General features: G+C 52.3%; 1 long non-coding RNA gene across 1 annotated transcript in view; it reads right to left on the bottom strand.

Annotated features, from left to right (window-relative positions):
• Positions 1–11,463: 11,463 nt before the first annotated feature.
• Positions 11,464–11,833, bottom strand: part of LOC141229221 (uncharacterized) — a 40,427-nt gene continuing 40,057 nt past the window's right edge. Inside the window, exon 3 of the long non-coding RNA XR_012295950.1 lies at positions 11,464–11,577. This is a non-coding gene — a long non-coding RNA (uncharacterized lncRNA). The remainder of the gene's footprint in view (positions 11,578–11,833) is intronic.

Below are 11,833 nucleotides of genomic sequence, written 5' to 3'. Positions count from 1 at the left end.
AAATAAAATTTATTAAAGAAAAAAAAACCTCCTGCGAACATGAAGCATTTGTAGCAAAGCACAGCCATTATTTACAGAGCACAATTGTTTTACTTTATTCTATATTAGTGGCCTCTCTGTGCAAAAACTTGTGGGAAATTACTGCAGCACTAATATTGTCCACCCAGAGAGCACCCAAGTATTCCCCAATTTCTGACTCCACCGCCCGATTGCCCCCACAAGCACAATGCTGCACCGCTGTCACCTGCCTGGTACAGGCTCCTTTATAGGGTCCTTTCAGCTGTTGTTCACCAAGATGTGAAGTAATCCGAGTACAGGGTTTCCCATGTCTGAGTGCAGGGGTGGAGAGCAGAGAGGATCAGACAGGGACAGGCCCATACACAGACTGTTGGTATATAGAGGACAAATCTCACTGAACAGCAGCCACAAGAAGCTTCTGGATGGGGGCAGTGGGGGTGAGACAGCACTTCAGCAACGTGTTTGGGAGAGAAGGAAGAAAATAAGCAAATGAAGAAAATTTATAAAGTTCACAAGTCTGCAATGTGAGGAGGATAATTACATGAAGAAAACCCTCTAGGTGCAGCGTCCGCAACCGGAAAACCGCCCAAGGTCCACCTGTGTCATCAGCGCCCCCCTGCTGGACCCCTAATCAGTTGTACTGCAGACTCTGATGATTGATAGTGACACTAGGTCAGCTCTTTCCCAATGGCGGCACTAGCTGACCATCCTGTGGATAGGACAGGTGCCGGATCATTCAGTCCTTTCCCTCTTCCCCAACGTGAAGCAAACATCCCTCTGACCAGACAAACATCCCCCTGACCAGACAAACATCCCCCTGACCAGGCAAACATCCCCCTGACCAGGCAAACATCCCTCTGACCAGGCAAACATCCCTCTGACCAGACAAACATCCCCATGACCAGGCAAACATCCCTCTGACCAGGCAAACATACAACCCCTTTTTTTCTTTCCCATTTTACTTGCTTTATTAATTTCACCTCCAACATTACTGACAACTCCAAGTTCAATAGTTTGATAGTCTCATCTCCTGCCTTTGTATGTGGAGGAGGCAATAAACAGCCGTATACATCCTAAACCTGTCACAAGGACTTTCTCTGCAACTCCCTACTCTCAGCTGTCCCCCTGTAACAATCCACCTTTTTCTCTTTCTCGCTCATACATTTCAGACACTTTATTAACATGTTAATCATATTTCCAAACTTACTGCATTCCACTTCATCTGATCGTACATCACCGTTTAAAAGAATCACAATCACTTACTTGTCTGCTGCGGTAATTCTTGGATTGTTTTCTTGCTGTTGCTTGGTCTTATTTTGCTGTTTGCTGTCCTTAAACCACCATCTGCCGCACAGTGTCCACATCTTGTTCCACCGGGTCGCTCTTTTGATCCCTGCAACAACAGACACTATGCGAGTATGACTTCACATGTGACATTTCCAAGTCCCTTGACCATTGTGGTGCCAATGGAGTACCCCTTTTCTCGTTATCATGCCACCAAAGCACACCATTTCCAGCTAGCATGCCACCGTAGCACACCTTTTCCCGTTAGTATGCCACCGGGCACACCTATTCCAGTTAGCATGCCATCGGAGCACACCTATTCCCGTTAGCATGCCACCGGAGCACACCTTTACCATTAGCATGTGACCGCAGAACACCTTTACCGTTAGAATGCCACTGGAGCACACCTTTACCATTAGCATGCCACCGGAGCACACCTTTTACCGTTGGCTTGCCACCGGAGCACGCCACTTTCCCGCTGGCTTGCCACCGAAGCACGCCACAGTCCCGTTGGCTTGCCACCGGACCACGCCACAGTCCCGTTGGCTTGCCACCGGAGCACGCCACTTTCCCGTTGGCTTGCCACCGGAGCACGCCACTTTCCCGTTGGCTTGCCACCGGAGCACGCCACTTTCCCGCTGGCTTGCCACCGAAGCACGCCACAGTCCCGTTGGCTTGCCACCGGAGCACGCCACAGTCCCGTTGGCTTGCCACCGGAGCACGCCACTTTCCCGTTGGCTTGCCACCGGAGCACGCCACTTTCCCGTTGGCTTGCCACCGGAGCACGCCACTTTCCCGTTGGCTTGCCACCGGAGCACGCCACTTTCCCGTTGGCTTGCCACTGGAGCACGCCTTTACCATTAGCATGTGACCGCAGAACACCTTTACCGTTAGAATGCCACTGGAGCACACCTTTACCATTAGCATGCCACCGGAGCACACCTTTTACCGTTGGCTTGCCACCGGAGCACGCCACTTTCCCGCTGGCTTGCCACCGAAGCACGCCACAGTCCCGTTGGCTTGCCACCGGAGCACGCCACAGTCCCGTTGGCTTGCCACCGGAGCACGCCACTTTCCCGTTGGCTTGCCACCGGAGCACGCCACTTTCCCGTTGGCTTGCCACCGGAGCACGCCACTTTCCCGCTGGCTTGCCACCGAAGCACGCCACAGTCCCGTTGGCTTGCCACCGGAGCACGCCACAGTCCCGTTGGCTTGCCACCGGAGCACGCCACTTTCCCGTTGGCTTGCCACCGGAGCACGCCACTTTCCCGTTGGCTTGCCACCGGAGCACGCCACTTTCCCGTTGGCTTGCCACCGGAGCACGCCACTTTCCCGTTGGCTTGCCACCGGAGCACGCCACTTTCCCGTTGGCTTGCCACCGAAGCACGCCACTTTCCCGTTGGCTTGCCACCGGAGCACGCCACTTTCCCGTTGGCTTGCCACCGGAGCACGCCACTTTCCCGTTGGCTTGCCACCGGAGCACGCCACTCTCCCGTTGGCTTGCCACCGGAGCACGCCACTTTCACGTTGGCTTGCCACCGGAGCACGCCACTTTCACGTTGGCTTGCCACCGGAGCACGCCACTTTCCCGTTGTCTTGCCACCGGAGCACGCCACTTTCCCGTTGGCTTGCCACCGGAGCACGCCACAGTCCCGTTGGCTTGCCACCGGAGCACGCCACTTTCCCGTTGGCTTGCCACCGGAGCACGCCACTTTCCCGTTGGCTTGCCACCGGAGCACGCCACTTTCCCGTTGGCTTGCCACCGAAGCACGCCACTTTCCCGTTGGCTTGTCACCGGAGCACGCCACTTTCCCGTTGGCTTGCCACCGGAGCACGCCACTTTCCCGTTGGCTTGCCACCGGAGCACGCCACTCTCCCGTTGGCTTGCCACCGGAGCACGCCACTTTCACGTTGGCTTGCCACCGGAGCACGCCACTTTCCCGTTGTCTTGCCACCGGAGCACGCCACTTTCCCGTTGTCTTGCCACCGGAGCACGCCACTTTCCCGTTGGCTTGCCACCGGAGCACGCCACTTTCCCGTTGGCTTGCCACCGGAGCACGCCACAGTCCCGTTGGCTTGCCACCGGAGCACGCCACTTTCCCGTTGGCTTGCCACCGGAGCACGCCACTTTCCCGTTGGCTTGCCACCGGAGCACGCCACTTTCCCGTTGGCTTGCCACCGAAGCACGCCACTTTCCCGTTGGCTTGCCACCGGAGCACGCCACTTTCCCGTTGGCTTGCCACCGGAGCACGCCACTTTCCCGTTGGCTTGCCAACGGAGCACGCCACTCTCCCGTTGGCTTGCCACCGGAGCACGCCACTTTCACGTTGGCTTGCCACCGGAGCACGCCACTTTCACGTTGGCTTGCCACCGGAGCACGCCACTTTCCCGTTGGCTTGCCACCGGAGCACGCCACTTTCCCGTTGGCTTGCCACCGGAGCACGCCACTTTCTCGCTGGCTTGCCACCGGAGCACGCCACTTTCCCGTTGGCTTGCCACCGGAGCACGCCACTTTTCCGTTGGCTTGCCACCGGAGCACGCCACTTTCCCGTTGGCTTGCCACCGGAGCACGCCACTTAACCGTTGGCTTCCCACCGGAGCACGCCACTTTCCCGTTGGCTTGCCACCGGAGCACGCCACTTTCCCGTTGGCTTGCCACCGGAGCACGCCACTTTCCCGTTGGCTTGCCACCGGAGCACGCCACTTTCCCGTTGGCTTGCCACCGGAGCACGCCACTTTCCCGTTGGCTTGCCACCGGAGCACGCCACTGTCCCGTTGGCTTGCCACCGGAGCACGCCACAGTCCCGTTGGCTTGCCACCGGAGCACGCCACAGTCCCGTTGGCTTGCCACCGGAGCACGCCACAGTCCCGTTGGCTTGCCACCGGAGCACGCCACTTTCCCGTTGGCTTGCCACCGGAGCACGCCACTTTCCCGTTGGCTTGCCACCGGAGCACGCCACTTTCCCGTTGGCTTGCCACCGGAGCACGCCACTTTCCCGTTAGCTTGCCACCGGAGCACGCCACTTTCCCGTTGGCTTGCCACCGGAGCACGCCACTTTCCCGTTGGCTTGCCACCGGAGCACGCCACAGTCCCGTTGGCTTGCCACCGGAGCACGCCACATTCCCGTTGGCTTGCCACCGGAGCAAGCCACAGTCCCGTTGGCTTGCCACCGGAGCACGCCACTTTCCCGTTGGCTTGCCACCGGAGCACGCCACTTTCCCGTTGGCTTGCCACCGGAGCACGCCACAGTCCCGTTGGCTTGCCACCGGAGCACGCCACAGTCCCGTTGGCTTGCCACCGGAGCACGCCACTTTCCCGTTGGCTTGCCACCGGAACACGCCACTTTCCCGTTGGCTTGCCACCGGAGCACGCCACTTTCCCGTTGGCTTGCCACCGGAGCACGCCACTTTCCCGTTGGCTTGCCACCGGAGCACGCCACTGTCCCGTTGGCTTGCCACCGGAGCACGCCACTGTCCCGTTGGCTTGCCACCGGAGCACGCCACTGTCCCGTTGGCTTGCCACCGGAGCACGCCACTGTCCCGTTGGCTTGCCACCAGAGCACGCCACTGTCCCGTTGGCTTGCCACCGGAGCACGCCACTGTCCCGTTGGCTTGCCACCGGAGCACGCCACTTTCCCGTTGGCTTGCCACCGGAGCACGCCACTTTCCCGTTGGCTTGCCACCGGAGCACGCCACTTTCCCGTTGGCTTGCCACCGGAGCACGCCACAGTCCCGTTGGCTTGCCACCGGAGCACGCCACTTTCCCGTTGGCTTGCCACCGGAGCACGCCACTTTCCCGTTGGCTTGCCACCGGAGCACGCCACTTTCCCGTTGGCTTGCCACCGGAGCACGCCACTTTCCCGTTGGCTTGCCACCGGAGCACGCCACTTTCCCGTTGGCTTGCCACCGGAGCACGCCATTTTCCCGTTGGCTTGCCACCGAAGCACGCCACTTTACCGTTGGCTTGGCAACGGAGCACGCCACTTTCCCGTTGGCTTGCCACCGGAGCACGCCACTTTCCCGTTGGCTTGCCACCGGAGCACGCCACAGTCCCGTTGGCTTGCCACCGGAGCACGCCACTTTCCCGTTGGCTTGCCACCGGAGCACGCCACTTTCCCGTTGGCTTGCCACAGGAGCACGCCACTTTCCCGTTGGCTTGCCACCGGAGCACGCCACTTTCCCGCTGGCTTGCCACCGGAGCACGCCACTTTCCCGTTGGCTTGCCACCGGAGCACGCCACTTTCCCGTTGGCTTGCCACCGGAGCACGCCACTTTCCCGTTGGCTTGCCACCGGAGCACGCCACTTTCCCGTTGGCTTGCCACCGGAGCACGCCACTTTCCCGTTGGCTTGCCACCGGAGCACGCCACTTTCCCGTTGGCTTGCCACCGGAGCACGCCACTTTCCCGTTGGCTTGCCACCGGAGCACGCCACTTTCCCGTTGGCTTGCCACCGGAGCACGCCACAGTCCCGTTGGCTTGCCACCGGAGCACGCCACTTTCCCGTTGGCTTGCCACCGGAGCACGCCACTTTCCCGTTGGCTTGCCACCGGAGCACGCCACTTTCCCGTTGGCTTGCCACCGGAGCACGCCACTTTCCCGTTGGCTTGCCACCGGAGCACGCCACTTTCTCGTTGGCTTGCCACCGGAGCACGCCACTTTCTCGTTGGCTTGCCACCGGAGCACGCCACTTTCTCGTTGGTTTGCCACCGGAGCACGCCACTTTTCCGTTGGCTTGCCACCGGAGCACGCCACTTTCCCGTTGGCTTGCCACCGGAGCACGCCACTTTTCCGTTGGCTTGCCACCGGAGCACGCCACTTTCCCGTTGGCTTGCCACCGGAGCACGCCACTTTCCCGCTGGCTTGCCACCGGAGCACGCCACTTTCCCGCTGGCTTGCCACCGGAGCACGCCACTGTCCCGCTGGCTTGCCACCGGAAGCACCCCACTTTCCCGCTGGCTTGCCAAGGGAGCACGCCATCATCCATTTAATAAAATGGGCCACACTTAGCTTTTTCTTTTATATAATGGGTCCATATAGTTTTTCATTGAATATATTGGGCCCTACATAACCTTACATTTAATATATATAATCGTCTTATCATGTCTGTCTGTCCTTCTGTCCAGGAAGTCCTGCGTCGCTGATTGGTCCGACCGTGGTCAATCAGCTACGTGGGATTTCAGAAAAAGATGGCGGCCATTAGCAGCTCATCTACCGCACGGAGGTCAGCGGCGATGTAGCCGGGAGATGACCGGCGCTAGCAGCAGAAGTACCCCGACCAGCGGCGCCGCTGACCTCCATGCGGCTACCGTCGGGAGATCAGCGGTTAGGGCCGCTGATCTTCCGACGGAAAGTGTGAAGGGAGGACCGGGGAGCGGCGCCACCGGTCGGGATACTTCTGCTGCGAGCAGCCGGTCATTTCCCGGCTGCTCGCAGTGGAAGTACCCGCACAGGCAGCGCCGCTCCCCTGTCCTCACTAATACGATTCGGCGGCCACGACCAATCAGCGATATTGGCTCCAAATTTAAACACCGCTCTGCACAGAGGTCAGTGGCGATGCAGCCGGTCATCTCCCGGCTGCTCGCAGCAGAAGTACCCCGACCTGCGGCGCCGCTGACCTTCATGCGGCTACCTTCGCTAGATCAGCGGCTAGGGCCGCTGATCTCCCGACGGCAAGTGTGAAGGGAGGACCGGGGAGCGGCGCCGCTGGTTGGGATACTTCTGCTGCGAGCAGCCGGTCATCTCCCGGCTGCTCACAGTGGAAGTACCCGCTCCCCGGTTCTCACTAATACGATTCGCTGATTGGTCGCGGCCGCCAGCCGTGACCAATCACCGGTTTTGGCGCCAAATTTAAACATGCTCTCCGGTCCTCACTAACACGGTTCGCTGATTGGTCGCGGCCGGCCGCATACATATTCTAGAATACCCGATGAGTTAGAATCGGGCCACCATCTAGTTTAATATAATGGGCCACAAATTGCCTTCTAGTTATTACAAGAGGTCCTGCATAGTCTTCCATTTATTTTAATAGGCACCATATAACCTTTCAGCATCTGAAACAACGGATACTGAAAGCCTGTGCTAGCATTTCTTCTGCGGTGTTGCTATCAGTGTGTCAAGAGTGGGAGAAGAGGGTTGCATTGACAATCCAACACAATGGGCAGCACTTTAAACACATTTTATAAGTGGTCATAAACTTGTAAAAAATTCATGAAAGAATAAAGTTATGTTAAAACCAAGCACACCATTGTATTTTCTTATGAAATTCTCAATGAGTTTGATGTGTCACATCACCCTCTTCCCATTGAAAAAAATAAAGTTAGATCTAAAATGGCCGACTTCAAAATGGCCGCCATAGTCACCACCCATCTGGAAAAGTTTCCCCCTCCCATATACTAATGTGCCATAAACAGGAAGTTGACATCACCAACCATTCAATTTAATTTAGGTGTATCCATATAAATAGCCCACCCTGTATTATTACCATTTTTATTATTGCTGTACATACTGTAGCTTTTCATTTAATTTATTGGGCCCCATATAGGCTTCCATTTAATATAATGGGCCCCACATAGCCTTCCATTTAATTTAATGGGGTCCACATAGCCTTCCATTTAACTTAATGGGGTCCACATAGCCTTCCATTTTATTTAATGGGGCCCACATATGTTTTTATTTAATATAAAGAGCCCCACATAAGCCCCTAATTCATATAATGGGCCCCACCTTGCTTTCCATATAAAATAATGGGTCCCACATAGCCCTCCCTTTTGTTATGATGAGCCTTACATATCACACCATTTCCCGATGGTCTGCCACCGAAGTACACCATTGGCTGCTGGGGTGCCACTGGAACACACTCTTTACAGTTGGGGTGCCAAAAGAGCACACCTTTCACCATTAGCATGCCACCGGAGTACACTTTTTGCCACTGGCATGCCACTGAAGCACACCCTTTACCATTGGAGTACCATCGGGCACACCCTTTACCGTTGGTGTGCCATCGGAGAACTCTATTTCCCGTAGGCCTACCAGAGGGGCCCAATATGTGACCTTTTTTGCTTACCACCGGGGCACCCATCTTGGGCTTTTTAGCTTCCACCGGGGTGCACTCTTTGGCCTTTTAGCTTACCACCGGGGCACCCAACTTGGGCTTTTTAACTGCGACCGGGGTACACTCTGACCATTTTGCTTACCACCGGGGCACTCATTTTAGGCTTTTTTAGCCTGCCACCGGGGTGCACTTTTTGGCCTTATTGCTTACCACTGGGGCGCACTCTAGGGCTTTTTAGCCTACCACCAGGGTACATTCTTTGGCCTTATTGCTTATCACTGGGGCGCACTCTAGGGCTGCTCAGTCTGCCACCAGAGTCTACTCTTTGGCCTTTTTGCCATTGGTGTGCCACCAGAGCACACCCTATGACGTTGGAGTGCCACCGGAGCACACCCTTTACCTTTGGAGTGCCACCGGAACACACAATTTGCCATTGGCAAAAGTATAATGGACCCCCACATAGAATTCTATAAAGTATAATGGCCCCCACATAGCCCTCTATATAGTATAATGAGCCGCACATTGCCTTCCATGTACTATAATTTAATTTATTGGGCTCCACATAGCTTTTCATTTAATTTATTGAACCCCACATAACCGTCAATTTAATATAATAGGCCGCACTGGACTCCATTTAATATATTGGACCTGACATAGCCTTCCATTTAATAAAATGGGGCCAAAATATCCCTCTATTTAATATAATGGGCACCAAAAAGCCTTCCATGTTTTATATTGGGCACCACATAGCCCTCTATTTAATACAATTGGCCCCACTTAACCTTCCATTTAAAATATTGGGCCCCACATAGCTTTACATTTAATTTACTGGGCTCCATATAGGCTTCCATTTAATATAATGGGCCCCACATAACCCTCCATTTAATATAATGGTCCCCACATTGCCTTCCATTTATTATAATGGAGCCAAGATACATCTCTATTTAATATAATGGACAAAACACAGGCTTCCATTTAATATAATTGGCGCTACATAGCCCTTTATTTGATAAATGCGCCTCACATAGCCCTCCATATAATATTATGGGCCCCGCAACGCTTTCCATTTAATTTAATAGGCCTCACATAGCCCTCAATTTAATACAGAGGGCCCCACAAAACCTTCCAGATAACATAGTGGGCCCCAATATAGCTTTCTTTTTAATGTATTGGTCCCCACATAGTCCTCTATTTAATATAATGGGCCTCACATAGCCTTCCATTAAATATCATGGGCCCCATATAGAATTTATCATATACGTAGATGTCCCTTTAAGATAACGGGCCCCACATAGCTTTCCCTTTAATATAATGGGCCCCACATAGCTTTCCCTTTAATATAATGGGCCCCACATAGCTTTCTCTTTAATATAATGGGCCCCACATAGCTTTCCCTTTAATATAATGTGCACCACATTGATTTTATTATTATATAATGGGCCCCACATAGCTTTCCCTTTAATATAATGGGCCCCACATAGCTTTCTCTTTAATATAATGGGCCCCACATAGCTTTCTCTTTAATAAAATGGGCCCCACATAGCTTTCTCTTTAATATAATGGGCCGCACATAGCTTTCCCTTTAATATAATGGGCCCCACATAGCTTTCCCTTTAATATAATGGGCCCCACATAGCTTTCCCTTTAATATAATGGGTCCCACATAACTTTTTCTTTAATATAATGGGCCCCACATAGCTTTCTCTTTAATATAATGGGCCCCACATAGCTTTCTCTTTAATATAATGGGCCGCACATAGCTTTCTCTTTAATATAATGGGCCCCACATAGCTTTCTCTTTAATATAATGGGCCCCACATAGCTTTCTCTTTAATATAATGGGCCCCACATAGCTTTCTCTTTAATATAATGGGCCCCACATAGCTTTCTCTTTAATATAATGGGCCCCATATAGCTTTCTCTTTAATATAATGGGCCCCATATAGCTTTCTCTTTAATATAATGGGCCCCACACAGCTTTCTCTTTAATATAATGGGCCCCACATAGCTTTCTCTTTAATATAATGGGCCCCACATAGCTTTCTCTTTAACATAATGGGCCCCACATAGCTTTCCCTTTAATATAATTGGCCCCACATAGCTTTCTCTTTAATATAATGGGCCCCACATAGCTTTCTCTTTAATATAATGGGCCCCACATAGCTTTCTCTTTAATATAATGGGCCCCACATAGCTTTCTCTTTAATATAATGGGCCCCACATAGCTTTCTCTTTAATATAATGGGCCCCACATAGCTTTCTCTTTAATATAATGGGCCCCACATAGCTTTCTCTTTAATATAATGGGCCCCACATAGCTTTCCCTTTAATATAAAAGGCCCCACATAGCTTTCCCCTTAATATAATTGGCCCCACATAGCTTTCCCTTTAATATAATTGGCCCCACATAGCTTTCCCTTTAATATAATGGGCACCACATAGATTTATTATAATATAATGGGCCCCACATATCCGTCCCTTTAATATTATGGACCCCACATAGATTTATTATAATATTATGGACCCCACATAGATTTATTATAATATTATGGACCCCACATAGATTTATTATAATATAATGGGCCCCACATAGATTTATTATAATATAATGGGCCCCACATATCCGTCCCTTTAATATTATGGGCCCCACATAGATTTATTATAATATAATGGGCCCCACATAGATTTATTATAATATTATGGACCCCACATAGATTTATTATAATATAATGGGCCCCACATAGATTTATTATAATATAATGGGCCCCACATAGATTTATTATAATATAATGGGCCCCACATAGATTTATTATTATATAATGGGCCCCACATATCCGTCCCTTTAATATTATGGACCCCACATAGATTTATTATAATATTATGGACCCCACATAGATTTATTATAATATTATGGACCCCACATAGATTTATTATAATATTATGGACCCCACATAGATTTTATTATTATATAATGGGCCCCACATATCCGTCCCTTTAATATTATGGACCCCACATAGATTTATTATAATATGATGGGCCCCACATAGATTTATTATAATATAATGGGCCCCACCTAACCCTCCAGTTTATACACTGCAGTCGCTCTCTTTCTTCTCTTCTTTACCTAGTCCAGTCTTTCGTGACGACTTCCCGCCATGATTCGTCTTTGCAGTTTGCTGTCCAGGTTTCGGCTGCTCCGCACTTTTCAGCAGATCACCGCACTCCTGAAAAACAAAAATGTTACAAATATAAGCGACTTAAATAAATAATGCCGCCCACTGTGCCACCAAATGCAAATATGTGCCACACTGTGCCCATGAGTATATCATTCACCGCAATGAAGTCTGCTCCACTGAGAATATAAATCAGTCACTAGCTTGTGCCCCCGTTATAAATAGTGTTGAGCGAGCACTAAAATGCTCGGGTGCTCGAAGCTCGGCCCAAGCTCGCCGTGATACTCGGGTGCTCGACCTGAGCAAC

Source organism: Phyllobates terribilis, unplaced genomic scaffold (genome assembly GCF_046119375.1).
Source record: "Phyllobates terribilis strain yellow unplaced genomic scaffold, ASM4611937v1 Scaffold_460__1_contigs__length_1441810, whole genome shotgun sequence".
Lineage (NCBI taxonomy): Eukaryota > Metazoa > Chordata > Amphibia > Anura > Dendrobatidae > Phyllobates > Phyllobates terribilis.
This window is presented reverse-complemented; position numbering and strand designations above follow the sequence as displayed.